General features: G+C 38.9%; 1 long non-coding RNA gene across 2 annotated transcripts; it reads left to right on the forward strand.

The window, feature by feature from the left end:
* The first annotated feature begins 5190 nt into the window (after positions 1–5190).
* Positions 5191–9322, forward strand: LOC131308567 (uncharacterized). 2 transcript variants are annotated; one of them, XR_009194483.1, is made up of 3 exons: positions 5191–5521; positions 7578–7669; positions 7871–9322. It is a non-coding gene; the product is annotated as an uncharacterized LOC131308567 (long non-coding RNA). The 2 variants fall into 2 exon arrangements; XR_009194482.1 differs by lacking the exon at positions 5191–5521 and adding an exon at positions 7126–7207.
* The last annotated feature ends 3928 nt before the right edge of the window (positions 9323–13250 follow it).

The raw sequence follows: 13250 nt of genomic DNA on the forward strand, positions 1-13250 counted from the left end.
ACAAGAAAAATAAAGTTGGTGCGAGAACCAATGAGTACTCAGTACAATGAAAAGTAAACGATAGTTTAAACTACTTCTTTTTTATCGGTAAAAGATGAAATTTTATTAAAAACGGGGAAATGGAAAGGAGATCCAACAAAAAGTTGGATGATACACCTCAAGGGTAAAGTCCAAAACACCCAAAGGTCTACAAGGGTTCAACAAACAAATAAACAATACAGCACAACTCAGCACCTAAATAAAACAGATTAAAGCCCAAAACATCGAAACCCTGTCCAACCAAGGACCGGCCCACCCAATCTAACACCTATAACCCTAAACGCTATATACTCCACCGACGCACAAACCACTGGAAAACCAGCCCAGCCGGCCCCTCTCAGATGTAGAGACTAGTGGCGGAAACAGGCCTACGACAATGAAGTACACGACACTCAAGGCAAGGGAGCACACCACCACCAAACAGCAGCCCCAACCAAACCCAGCACCACCGAAGAAACCAAACAGCAGCAACAAACCGGAATGATGAATTGCCAGCCCCAAGCCCAAAGGAGAACTCGGAATGGCCGCCGACCGGACTTTCGGCACACAAAATGACCTGAGCAAACCACCATGAGGGCCACAACCACCTCACCACCACCGAACTGAAAACCACCGCCGATCCACACCGCCATCTTCACCGATCGTTTTGAATAAAACCTGCAAAACAAAATTAGAAACATGAAACTAACGGGACACCACCCCACCACCGCTCCACCGCCCTCCACCTGCAACTACCAGATCCGAACCAACTGCCACCAAACTAGACAACCAAACAACCAATCGAGGCTCCCACGCCACTAGGCATTCTGACATAACCAAGGGACCACCAGTGGAGGCGAAACGCCACACCCTCCCATGCCGGGGAGGGCGGAACCCCAATGAGAATGGAGGAGAGGAAAAGAGGCGCGATCCGGAGGAGGAGAGGATAGGAGAGAGAGATAGAGGGGGAGGAGAGGAGATTGGACCTAGGGGGAGGACGGAAGGAGGCACCTTCCCCAGGTAGGCGGCGGCGGAACGATGAAAAGCCCTAGGTAAATCGCCTGGATAGAGAGAAAGTTGGAGAGAGAGAGAGTAAAGTTTTTTGATAATTTAAACTTTCCTGGAAAATTTAAAGGTTATAGATCAACGCTGAGCTTATGTGGTTTTGGCCCCTTTTTTCATCTTCGAAACTAGTATTTATAGACGAAAGTCCCCTCTGTAAAGCTATGAAAATCAACCGCCAAACTCCTCCAATATTAGCCAAGTGTCCCATGCACGTTGCAGCCACGGCAGTTTGTAGCGATTTCAAGATCATGGGCATTGGAGCCGTTTGAACATAGCTTAAATGGATGGGAAATGGGCTGTCGATTTACCTCAACTTGCCAAGTGTCCATAACATTTTCCACTTTCAAATGAAATGGCCAACTGCTTCCTATAGTTATGGGCCACTCCACCTTTACATCTAATTCTTCCACGTAATAATGGTGAAAAAATAGACCCCAGCTTCCTTCTAATAAATTGATCTCAAGGGGAAAATTATTTGGTGCACCTAGCTTCACTTGGACTTCGATTAATCAGGCCTTGCTCCAAATCGTAGAATTAATGTGGCCCATTAATTTTTAGCCCAAAAACTCATAAATTTCGGCCCAATTTAGTAAAAATCTAATTAAATGACTCTCCAACGCTTGCCCAAAGTTTGGTGCCAAAGGTTTAGCAATGATCCAAACATATCTTATCATCCAGTTCTCCATTGAAAGAGCTATTTTGATATCCTTCTAGAATAATTCCAGGCGAAAAGAGGCAAACCTGACCACAGGGGAGAAAGTTTCTACATAGTCTACACCCATTAATTAAGTGTAACCCTTAGCTAGCAGATGAGCCTAATACCTCCTCGTAGAACCATTTGCCTTAGCGTTTGATCTTGAAAACCCATTTGTTCCAAATGGTCTTACGCCTAGGCGGAAGACTCAACAAGTCTCAGACATGGTTTGTCTTCAAATACTCCAACTCATTATGCATTGTAGCAATCCATTAATTCCTTACTAACTGGGGATGAAAGAGCCATTCCTTACGCAGAGGTAGACCATTTGTACTCATTGTTAGAAAAGAAAGACAACGCGTATGAGACCAAGAGTTGGTCTCCTACTTTCAAGAAACCAAATTTTGTGGAAGTGAAATTAACTGATTTTCTTAGTGTTGATATATTTGATTTGGTTTACCATCCTTACATTTTAGATTTTGTCAATAGCTTGAAAAATAATTTAGTTTGGATTACGCATGTACTTGCTAGAACTTAAATGTCTAAAACGAATTCAACAATTGCGCTACTCAAAGGATCTTATCTTGTGGCATGGTCAAATTCAATTTTTGACCAAATTTTTGGCGTGGAGTGATGTGCTCATAGTAATAGCTCTTAATGGCACAATCAATATTCGAAATCCACGTTTGGCTGAAGACGTTTGAACTTGACATTCTAATATTTTGTTTTTGTTTTTATTTTTTTTCCAATTTCACTCTTGATGGTCTAGTATAGCTACCTGTTTCGAGCTTGAAGTTGTTGTATGACTTGCTCTACGATACTTTCGGTAACTTTGAACTTAGATAAAACGTGTCAAGCGGTGCTAATGTCATTTGGCTCTTAATAGGTAGTCTGTTCTTAAGTCTTTTGCAGCATAAACATGCTACCACACCTACATCCTTGGTAGTTTGGGTCTAAAAGTTGGAGTGAGTGATGCATTGAGGAGCCCTAAGCAAGGGTGCCATTACGTGTGGCAATTGTAACACCAATAAAATTTCAATGATGACCTTGTGTGACCGAAGGAGTGCACGTTGGATGCAAATCCGATGACAAAATGAGGCAATGATGCAAAAAAATCCTCAAACTTGGTCGATGTATAGGGTGGTTGACATTCTGCCCCTTCGGTACTTTTGTTCTATCCCTCTCCTTACTTTTATGCTTTTGCATTGAGGACACAACACATTTCAAGTTGGGAGGAGGGTAGATTATGCTTATAGTTTACGTTTTTTGTTTTGTATACAAACATTTTGTGCAATCTTCCCTTGTAAGAAGTGATTTCGCATGCTAGATACTTTACATATGCTCAATTGTTGTAATAATGGCAATAGTTGTGCATCCCGTTGAATTCGGTTGTGTGTGTAATCCGTATTACTCCCTCCGTTCCATATTGAGAGTCTCATACTCTCTCTTGTCATTTTTCAAATCAAAATATCAACTACTTCCGTGTATTATTTTTTTATTTTTTTCGCACCTTATTAAAGATCTCGATTAGTATTTTAATTGGTGCTAAAAAATTCAAAAACTTATACACGAAAGTAGTTGATTTTTTTATTTAAAAAATGGCACAACTTTTTATAGTGGACTCTCAATATGGAACGGAGGGAGTGTATGCATATACATGAACTTTGTTGAAGAAGTTGAGCCTAAAAATTGTGTGAAGTAACTAGTATGCATCGCTAGAGTGGAGATTTATTTTTTAAGCATTCCATTTTTTTTTTCTCATTTCCCACATTCGTGTATATAATACGCTTTGTTTATGCTTGAGTAGTGTAAATATCTTTTATGCATTATATTGGAGTTGATTGGCGTGTGTAGAAAATGATACAAGGCATTTTTGTATGATAAAACCACGTACGTGTCCCCTTGTCTTTGTTTTGAATTGTAGTCTGAGTCTCTATTTTTGTTCAAACATTAGAAAACCGGATGTTTGGAGGGTTGTGTGGAATTGTGTTTCGATGATTCAAGGAGGTTTGGGGGTGATGTGAATGTGTTAGAAGTGGTCGGAATGCAAAAATGCGAAGAATGAAAAAATTTGCATTTTGTCCAGTTGGTACCGGTAAGAATCATTTGTTGGTGGTATTGGTACCACTCCTTCTCTGCAGACACCCCAATTTAGCCTAACGATTATTTCAAGTCCCACCTTGGGGACCATTCCAATGATGAATGGATACAGTGATTGCTGATTGACTTCTCATGAACCCATGAACATATGGTGAGTACTTTTAGCCACTTAGAGGATCCAATTCAGAGCCAAATAACCTTTCAGACAGAAGTACAGTATCTTAGGATAATCCATCTGTCAGCCGTAACATTGATCTTAAGGTCTCAACATCATTCTTTCACCCGTAAAACATGTAGCTTGAAAATCTCCCTAAGGGATCGATCACTCGGCCACCAGGCCTATCCCTAAGCCACAACATCAATCCTTAGGCCGCCAGATCATTTGCTCGGCCGCCACATCGTCTATTTTCTAGATTCTGGAATGTTTTGTCATATATTTGATCCATTCACAAAACTCTAGTAGCCAAATCCCAATGCGTTCGGGCTACATAAGGAGATTGCAAAAAGATATCTTTTGCATATATACTTCCGATTTAATCGTGCATTTTGATTGGCCAGAGTGAGTCACCAATTGCCTAAATAAAGGGCCCTTAGGGTTTCGAAATTAACATGTTCATACACTCTCTCTAGCCTTGAAACTCTGCAAATATACTCTCTCATATTCCCTCTACAAAAGCCCTAATCTTCTGAAGGCAGCCGCGATTCGACAATCAAATCCCGAAGTACTCCACTACAACAGATAGCGGCTTTAATAGCATAAATTTATAATGTTTTTTCAAAATGCTATTATAGGATGCAATTAATAGTGTTCCTGTAATTAAAATAGAAGGATGTGTACTGTTTGGACGCGGAAGAGTTTAACATAGCGTTCTTCTTTCTCTTCTACAGCGAGCACTTAAATATTAGGCGCCAATCTCTCACAACTTCTGAAATTTCAATCGATTTCGTGAGATAGCGCTATATTACCCACTTCGTGCGATGCGGTGTTGGCTGAGGATGGATCGATTACAGCTGTTCTTCTCCTCTCGTTTTCAATAACCTTCACACCGTAATGATTGACTAATCTTCTCGTTTTTCTGCTCCCTCAGGAGCGCTATAATGGACATCGACGACGACAACCACGGCGACAACAGCTCCCCCAAACCGAGCTGCAACAAGGGCAAAAAAGTTGTCACACCTCCCGACACCCTTGGGTAGAAAAGTACCTCCCCCAGTCCCTCGCCGACGTGGCCGCCCATCGCAACATCGTTGACACCAGTAACCACCTCTTTCCCCAATTTCGTAGGGCTTACATAGTACCATTTTGGCTTACATAGTACCATTTTCGTGTATCTATGTTTCTGTTTTCGATCGGTGACTTTCTTCGAACAGTTGACGACGGGCTTTTTTGTGGTTTCTGTATTTGATTTGGGCATTTTGTCGAACAATTGATAGGCTTACTAGCGAGAACAAATTGACGCATTTGTTACTGTATGGGCCTCCCGGGATGGGCAAGATGTCGACGATTCTTGCAGTGGCCCGGAAACTATACGGGACGCAGATGCAGAACATGGTCTTGGAGCTGAATGTGTCGGACGAATGTGGGATCGGTGTTGTTAGGCAACAGATTCATGATTTTGCTAGCACTCAGAGCTTCTCTTTTTGGTAAACCTTAATTTTCTGTTGTTGATATTTGTCATTTGTCCGCTGGTAATCGTGTTGTTAGAGACTAGCAGCTGGGGCACACGCAATGTTTGTGCAGAAAAAGTTATGTAAAATTTTCAAAACAATTTTGAGTAAAGTAGCAATTTTGAGTAAAAGCCTTCAATCAAAAAGTACATGTATGCTACTTTTGCCGTTAGCAATTGCACACTCTCAATAGTCATTCATAAAACCCAAATTCGTCTTATTCTGCTAATTTAGAGTGATTTGAAGGTATATAGGAATCCTGACTCCTAAGTAAATTTCTAGTGTTATTGGGAATCACAAGCCACACATGGCAATGGCATTGAAGGTGAAAAGGTTTATGTAAATCACATTAGAGAACCCATTGATTATTTCTTTTAAGGTAGAGAGATGATCTTGCGGACCCGAAGCAATCCCTCAGAATCTCTCCTCAAGGCAAAAATTTTTATTTGGACCTGTTAGCTTCAACCATAAGACTATTTGAAAATAGATTTCACACTGATTTCGATCTCGCTTGTCTAACGAAAAACTATCAGGAGTTATTTCCAGAAGACGAGGAATCCATGACGAGTGACAAATGAACTCTTACAGTCATGTGAATAGGAAGTCTTGGAGGAGATCTTGTTGGTAGCAAAAGAATGGGAAAGAACTCCTTCAGACCCTCGAGAATTAGAAGAATATTTGAACTGTGATCCCATGGAAGTTCCTCCGACAATCTCTAATCACTTTTCTATCCTCCAGGTGCTAGATTTATCACACACTGAGATAAACTCTTTGCCATAATCTATTTCCAGATTAGTAGCACTCCAAAAATTGTTTTTAAGTTTTTGTTTCTTACTCCTTGTTAGGAGAACAAGTAACGCTCTGTTATAGCCTTATAGGTGTTGATGTTGTGCTATTTTTGTTTGTTGAGAGGAACTAATCTGATAGAAGATGATCCATATCGACGAAGTGACATGACCGATATCAACAAAGTTGTGGGAACAACCATCGAATGGCCTGCAGACAAAGTTATTATGGACTCTTCACCAGGGTAATGTACTTTTATTCCCTCCTCCATATCAAAGTATTCTCTCGGATGATAAATGAATGCCTGATAAATTTGTTGCTTGTGACCTTTCAATGGAGAGATGCTAACAATACTATTGGGTTTCAAATCAAATATTTTCCCCTACTGTCATAGTGTCATGTTTCATGGGTGTGATTCTCTCTCCTGTCTGTTGGTTTCCATTGCAGTTGAGGATGATTTAAGAATTTGTTCTTGGTAATAGTAACCTTGTTGACTGAAATATAGTTTTAGGTCTTGGATATTGGCTATCTTTACTACTTGCTTTACAAATTTTAAGATATCTTTGTTGTTTCTGACATTTTGGTGCAGTGACTAGAACTGTGTATAGATTGGTTCTCTTGAGTCCTTGATAAACTTTAGAGTTGATAATGTTATATGTGGGGCGGATTTGATTTCATATTGATAACCAACTTTTTACCTGAATTGTCATTCGCTGTTTGTTCTCTGATCTTGATTTTGTTGAATACTTTCTTGTGCTCATGGAAGTTGTTCGTAGGTGCCTTACGAGGCAAACTGGCACAAAACCACCACAACTCCCAAGATTGGAAGCACAATTAGATTTTCCCCTTTTTGGTTATGCCGATGTTGAGAAAGAGGTAATAAACAGATTTTTTGCATGGGCTGCCCCTTGTCAAGTATCAACTTTGTATGGTTGTGACTTGTGAGGGTTTTTTTTTCTCTTCCATACATATTGGAGAGATAAGGATATGAAGAAGCAAAAAAAGAAGATCAATACACTAGTTGAAGGAAGGATAACAACTAAGGGAAAGAAGGACAAGTTTCCCTTTACGTGTCGAGGAGGTGGAGTGTGTCTAATGACTGCAGTAATAATTTATCTGGTGGTGTGCATTCTTCATGTTATGGTCTATCAGGCCCTCAATTTTTCCTATAGCTTTTTCTTTTTTGTGTAAGCATAGTTTTTTGTTTCTATTTTGAGTTTTCATGTTTTTAACTTTTAAATCTTAGATGGTAAGTGCATGAAGACCATTATCGTGGATGGAGGTAGTCAAGTTGAAGTCCAAGTATGATGAGAAGGGTCAACCTTGGTGATGGATCAGGTATGGTAACTCTTTCTTAGGACCTCTAGTTAAAAAGAAAGGTCATTCAACTAATTGTATTTGTTGTTGTGATGTGATAATACTGCAATCTCGAAAGTGAATTGGATGTTAAGTGTTGAAAAATAGTATTTTTTGCTTAGATAAAGTGCTAGAATATGATATTTTTTGTTGATGATATACCATAGTTGCTGAACTGTGTAGAAATTAAAGAGAGACATGGGGATAAGAAGAAGAAAAACTATTTCTACCATAGCATTCTACCAAATTTTGGATGTCAATCTCTTTTCCCTCTTCGTGAGGCTAAGATATCAAATGACCAACCCCAAAAAATTTCAATCACTTCATACCAAAACTGCAGCTCTATTTCCCTCTCTAATCACTGCATAACGGATATCAGATGCATGGCTTCTAATGGTTAGATATTGAGTTCCTTCCCTCTATGAACTATTACTTTTACATTACATGTAGTTGAGTTAATTGCAATTGGTTGAAATGTATGATCATGCCAACTTTTCCTAGACTCTCAACTTCAGAAGGCGGCTTTTTATTTGGGAGGACAACAAGGCTTGAGTAATTTTCGATTGAACTCAAGTGGGATAGTAAATCTGGCTTGTTCTTTGTTAAATCATTCTATGGGAATGGGAAGAGCTCTATAATGCAGATAATCACATTGGTGCACTTAGTGTGAAGAACTGGAAAAACCTCTGCCCTTTCAAGTTGAACTCTTTACCTGGCCAGCAATGCAAAAGGAATATTGCTCTGAATGAAAATTAATTAACACGTATGTCTTCTTTCTGTATGCAAATGCTTGAAACCCCTGTTCACCTTTTAATGCAGTGTAGAGTACCATGGTTTATTTGGTCTAAAATCTTGCAATGGTGGGGCTTTGTATGGGTTTGTCTTGCAAGTTTATATGATTTAATGTGTTGGTGGTTTTCCAATAAATTCATTACACCTCATCTATTTATACACACACCATCATGTGTAAATGCTGTCATGAGATCGCCTCTGTTTATGGAAGTAGGGTTCATGTTGACCAAACTGATGGGATGTATTTACAAAGGTTGTCGCTAGAATGTGCACTATTTTATGACTTTCAATAGTTATGAACTCTACACCATCACTACAACAATTATGACTTTCAATAGCATTAACTGATAGTGATTTTTTTAGAAATGCTATGATAGAGAAGCAATTATAGTGTTTTGTAATAAGAAGGGGAGGAAACGCAGAAGCAACTACCCTCTAACAGAGAGAGAGGCTATTCTAGTCTAAAAAACTTTGCTTGTTTTAGTATGTTTTGTATGCTTTAGAGCTGCTATTAGTTGGATTTTGTGCTTTAAGTTCCTTTTTAACCCAGGACCTTGTTACACATAATCTGACACTTAAGCCACTTTTTTTTCACCCTATAAGCGTATATGCCTTTTCTCACCTGCTTTTGTCTTAAATTACTGAAGGATGGCCTACTATCGAAACTGAAGAGAGTAAGTGCAGAATCATAACACCACAAGAGTGGTATTTGACCACATCCGTGAAAAGCAAAGAGCTTCCCATCATTGGCTACATCAAGTAATGCTTTCTCCCCATCATCTGAGGCCTTGCTCCGTACAAGAAAACGGACTCGTTAGAAGCACCTTGAGCACAGATATGCCATTGAAGATTCTACCATTTATCTTTAAGGTATCTGCTAGAATATTTTGGTATTCTAATTGCTGACACTACAATAAATTAGGCTTTTTATAGCATTAGGAGATAGCATCTTTTTCCTAAGCACTATCTGTTTGATAGCGTTTCTGGCTTTGTTGTTTCCTATACTTTCAATAGAGTATTGGTTCAGTTGAGATACAAATTAATGGGGTGAGAGGAGTTATGTGTTGAACCAATATCTTGCTACAGAAAAGGTTGAAATGGAGGATAGGTAGAAATGGAAGATTGCAGAGTAACAAACATGCTTCTGCTAGGAGGACCCAAAGTACCCAAGCTTGTTTTTAACCTAGTTGTTTCATTTTCCCTTCGTCTTATAGGTTTCTTCCTAAATCTTTGGAAACCAGTTTGGACAACCACATGGTTTTTTCCTAAATTTTTGGTGAGCAGATCCATAAGACGATGATGTTGATGTGCCTATTGCTTGAGATATTGAGTTGACTGTTGAAAGGGGGAATCAACACTGCTGCAAGTACCCTTAAAAGGTCTACTGACCAGAGGCATGTACACTTGGTTGAATCCTGTATGTGTGTCGGATTGCGACCTATCTTTTTTGCTTACCGATTGCTTAGTTACACAACTTTGTGAGGTTTTTTTTTTTATTGAACTTCTCTTTGATGGCTTATACGTAGGTACTGAGCAGTTTCTTAGGTAATTCTAAGTTATATTATGCATCTTGATGATGCACTTCCATAGTGATCCACTTATTTAATAATGCTTGTGCTTTTATAGTATGAATACTTTCTCGAATCATGAGCTTATTCTACACCCATCTGTTGATCCAAAATTTTGTACCACAAGAAATCAAGAAGATTGCATCAATTCCACGTGTTTGGCTTTGGGAGGAAAGAGAGACAATATTGCTCAAAAATTGCATCAATTTCAACAAGCTTGTAGCATAGAAAATTTTCAAGTAATATTTTGGTTAGCTTAATTTATTTATGGCTACCTTTGGTAACATTAGACACCCGGGTACTATATGAATCCATTGTAATTCTTGCAACCCTTTCATGTAATTTGTGTTTTCGAGTTGTTTCGAAAGCTAGTGTAATGAATACTTGCCCTATTGAATGAATTTGGTTAATTACATTGGCAACATTGAAGTTTTAGATTATATTCATGTTTTTCTAATAATTGTTTTACAATTGGTTTTGAATGTAATAAAAAATAATATTAAACGAGGGGTGAAATGACAAACACGCTATTAAAAGAATCTCAAAATTAGCATGCAAAAAATGGTATTAAAAGTTTATCTAAGACAACATTCAAAAAACATTATTAAAAGTTTATCTAAGACATACATCGTTTAAAAAATGGTATTAAAATTTTTTCTAAGACAGTGTTCAAAAAACGCTATTAAAAGTTTATCTAATATAGCGTTTAAAAAATGCTATTAAAAGTTTATCTAAGACAGCACTCAAAAAACGCTATGAAAAGTCTTGACTTTTAACAGCATCGACTAATACAGCGTTTTGAAGAACGCTATCTGACATTCAATAGCATTTTTCGAACGCTGTAAAATGTAATTTTTGTTGTAGGTACAAAGCCTAACCCTAGGGTTTTCGAGAAGCAAATCAGTCAATCCCCCCTAATCCGAAGCGATAAAGCAACTGAGGGATCAAAGTGGTGAGGCTCAGGGGCCTATGGTTTGATCTCTTTTACGTTTTTGTACATTAATCAAAGTGTTTTGATTCTCTGTTAAGTATCTGTTCTGGTGTGACGAAGAACATCTGTTGGGACATCAATCCTTCGGCCGATACATCAATCCAGTAAGATTCCTCGGCCATGACATCAATTCACCGGCTGAGGGATCTATTTACTGGGACATATTTGTTTTTGGCTTATTTTGATGCATGCTTTCGATCATCGTACTGGCTCACCTTATCAACAAAACAGACTATGTTAGAATCAAATAAAGTAAGCATTAATCATATGTCGAACAATTATGGGCCAGTCTCACGGCTGGGCAAAGAGAGGTGCCTAACACCTTTCCATCATTGTACTTTTGCCTCCCATACCCGGAATCTCTATCTGTTTTTCCTAGTTTTCATAAACTAGGTGGCGACTCTATTTTGATGATAACTGCCATCGTGTGGCGGTGTTCCTCGCAATGGAAATATTCACGATCTTGGTTTATAAGAAGCAAACAACCAAACAAGCGACCAACGTCGATCAATCTGTATGGAGATGTCCCGCTTGGGAGGTGTCTACACCTTGGTAGTTTGGGTCTAAAAGTTAGAGTGAGTGATGCATTGAGGAGCCCTAGGCAAGGGTGCCATTACGTGTGGCAATTGTAAGACCAATAAAATTTCAATGATGACCTTACGTGACCGAAGGAGTGCACGTTGGATGCAAATCCAATGACAAAATGAGACAATGAAGCAAAAAAATCCTCAAACTTGGTCGATGTATAGGGTGGTTGACATTCCTCCCCTTCGGTACTTTTGTTCTATCCCTCTTCTTACTTTTATGCTTTTGCATTGAGGAAACAACACATTTCAAGTTGGGAGGGCGGTAGATTACGCTTATAGTTTACGTTTTTTGTTTTGTATACAAACATTTTGTGCAATCTTCCCTTGTAAGAAGTGATTTCGCATGCTAGATACTTTAGATATGCTCAATTGTTGTAATAATGGCAACAGTCGTGCATCCCATTGAATTCGGTTGTGTGTGTAATCCGTATTACTCCCTCCGTTCCATATTGAGAGTCTCATACTCTCTCTCTTGCCATTTTTCAAATCAAAATATAAACTACTTCCGTGTATAATTTTTTTAATTTTTTTTCGCACCGTATTAAAGATCACAATTAGTACTTTAATTGGTGCTAAAAAATTCCAAAAATTATACACGAAATTAGTTGATTTTTTTATTTAAAAAATGGCACAACTTTTCGTAGTGGACTCTCAATATGAAACGGAGGGACTATATGCATATACATGAATTTTTTTGAATAAGTTGAGCCTAAAAATTGTGTGAAGTAACTAGTATGTATCGCTAGCGTGGAGATTTATTTTTTAAGCATTCCATTTTTTTTTGTTCTCATTTCGCGCATTTGTGTATATAATACACTTTGTTTATGCTTGAGTAGTGTAAATATCTTTCAGGCATTATATTGGAGTTGATTGGCGTATGTAGAAAATGATATAAGGCATTTTTGTATGATGTCTAGCTCAACCAAGGAGCTAAGCTCATGAGATGTTACCTCCAGCTCAGTCTTAGAGCTAGAAGAATAAGAGAAGTGGTAAGTCAACCACCTGAAACCAATCACTATAAAATACTTTATCGAGGGAATTCATGCAGTCTAAAGGACTCTTGAAACAACCAAGGTCTAATCCACAAGTAAAGGATAAGGACTAGAGATCCCAAGGGATAAACCTCTATGTGTCACAAGGACTTTTGATCTAGATAAGAGTCAAAGAGTCCTGAGCAAGGGAGGACACTCCAAAGCTCATCAATCCCGTCATGTACGGATAAACCCAAAAGGTCCCATTTCTAATAGAAATCCTTGCACCGTAGGGACTCACAATAGCAATCGCAAAGTACAAAGGTGATGGGATTCCTTAAACCTGATAAAGGTTAAAGGAGTCCTAAGGTAAGGAGGACACTCCAACACTTATCTATACCCGCCACGAGCGGATGAGACTTAAGAGTCCTAGTCCTAAGGGATTCCTCCCAAGATGCCCCGTTCTTTTTGGCTAGCTTAGGTAGCCCTGAACGTACCGAGTCAACGACTGAACTTGGATTTTCTAGACCACTAGGCTGCCTTTGGCTGGCCTAGATTGCCCTTAATGTACCTAGTCAACAACTGAGCTCGGATTTTTTAGACCACTAGGCATCTTTGGCTGGCCGATGATCTTGTAGATTTTCCAGATCAATG

Source organism: Rhododendron vialii, chromosome 11a (genome assembly GCF_030253575.1).
Source record: "Rhododendron vialii isolate Sample 1 chromosome 11a, ASM3025357v1".
In the NCBI taxonomy this organism is placed as follows: Eukaryota; Viridiplantae; Streptophyta; class Magnoliopsida; order Ericales; family Ericaceae; genus Rhododendron; species Rhododendron vialii.